Source organism: Microtus ochrogaster, chromosome 5, assembly GCF_000317375.1.
Source record: "Microtus ochrogaster isolate Prairie Vole_2 chromosome 5, MicOch1.0, whole genome shotgun sequence".
Classification (NCBI taxonomy): Eukaryota; Metazoa; Chordata; class Mammalia; order Rodentia; family Cricetidae; genus Microtus; species Microtus ochrogaster.
This window is the reverse complement of record NC_022012.1, coordinates 16,623,403-16,624,677: the sequence shown is the minus strand read 5'-3', so window position 1 is coordinate 16,624,677 and position 1,275 is coordinate 16,623,403. Positions and strand designations below refer to the sequence as shown.

The 1,275-nt window shown below is 42.4% G+C and overlaps 1 protein-coding gene across 2 annotated transcripts in view; it reads right to left on the bottom strand.

The window, feature by feature from the left end:
• The window catches only part of Kiaa0895 (KIAA0895 ortholog), a 53,890-nt gene that overhangs the window by 13,743 nt on the left and 38,872 nt on the right, over positions 1-1,275 (bottom strand). The gene's annotated exons all lie outside the window — the stretch shown is intronic.

The following is a 1,275-nucleotide window of genomic DNA, read 5'->3' as shown; positions in this document are numbered from 1 at the left end:
GGAGGGAAATGGGAGGCGGTGGCAGGGAGGAGGCAGAAATCTTAGATAGATAGATAGATAGATAGATAGATAGATAGATAGATAGATAGATAGATAGATAGATAGATAGATAGAAAAGCTGTCCTGTTATCTCCACATGCATGTCATGGCGCCTGTGCACCTATACAAACATATCACACACACACACACACACACACACACACACTAAAAAAAATAAATAAAAACTTCTTCAAATAAAAACATACTATGAAGGTATATGGCACTTTGACAAGGATACTGGAAGCTGACTTCTGATCTTCACAAACATGTTTTCTCTCCACTAAAAACCTCAGACAGAAAGCTAGAAAAAACAACAACAACAACAACAACAAACCTAACCCTACCTCCTGTATCCTCAGTATGGATAGGTGGCTGGAGCTGTCAAACACAACATGATCAAGAAACTGAATGATAAAAATATCTGGAAAAAAAAAAGCCCAAGCAGATAGAAAGAAATACAAAGATCAACTAAACAAATTAAAAGATGTTCCACACCATAGTCATCAGGTAACACAAATCAAGACTACAGTAAGATGCGGTTTCACATTTAAACCAATTGCTGGTTTAAACAATGAAAATCGCAAATGTTAGCAAAGATGTGGAGAAGACCACATCTGGTGAGGGTGAGGCTGCGCAGTCACGCGGTGCCTCTGAAGCTCAACAGTCACCCTGTTCCTGGGCAGAGGTGGCCCGGGAAGCTGAGGTGAAGAGTTCAGCAGGACGAGCTGTGGAGATGTGTAGGCAGGGTAATGGAAACACAGCGGCACATGAGCGCTAGTTCTGAGGGCCTAAAGATGGAAACTAACAAACAACCGCCAGCTGGCCAAAGAATAAAGAATTATTTCAGCCACAGCATGAATCTGAAAGTGTCCATCCAGGTCTGGTTTGGTTTCCCATGACATTAATCCCTGCACTCAGAGGCAGAGGCAGGTGAATCTCTGTGAGTTTGAGGCCACCATGGTCGACAGAGTGAGTTCCAGGTCATCCAGGGCTACACAATGAGATAGTTTCAACAAGAAAAACCAAAACTGGGGGGTGGGGAGGTGGGGGGGAGGTCCTGATGATTGGAGGAATCTAGCTAAAAAGGATCACATTATAATTCTATTCATATGACATATGACATGTTCAAAGTAGGTAAATTTACAGGAACTGAAAGGAAAACCCACTAAAAGTACTGCCTGAAGGCTGAGAGAGAATATATGGCACATGAATGCTAGTGGATATCTGTTTCTTGGG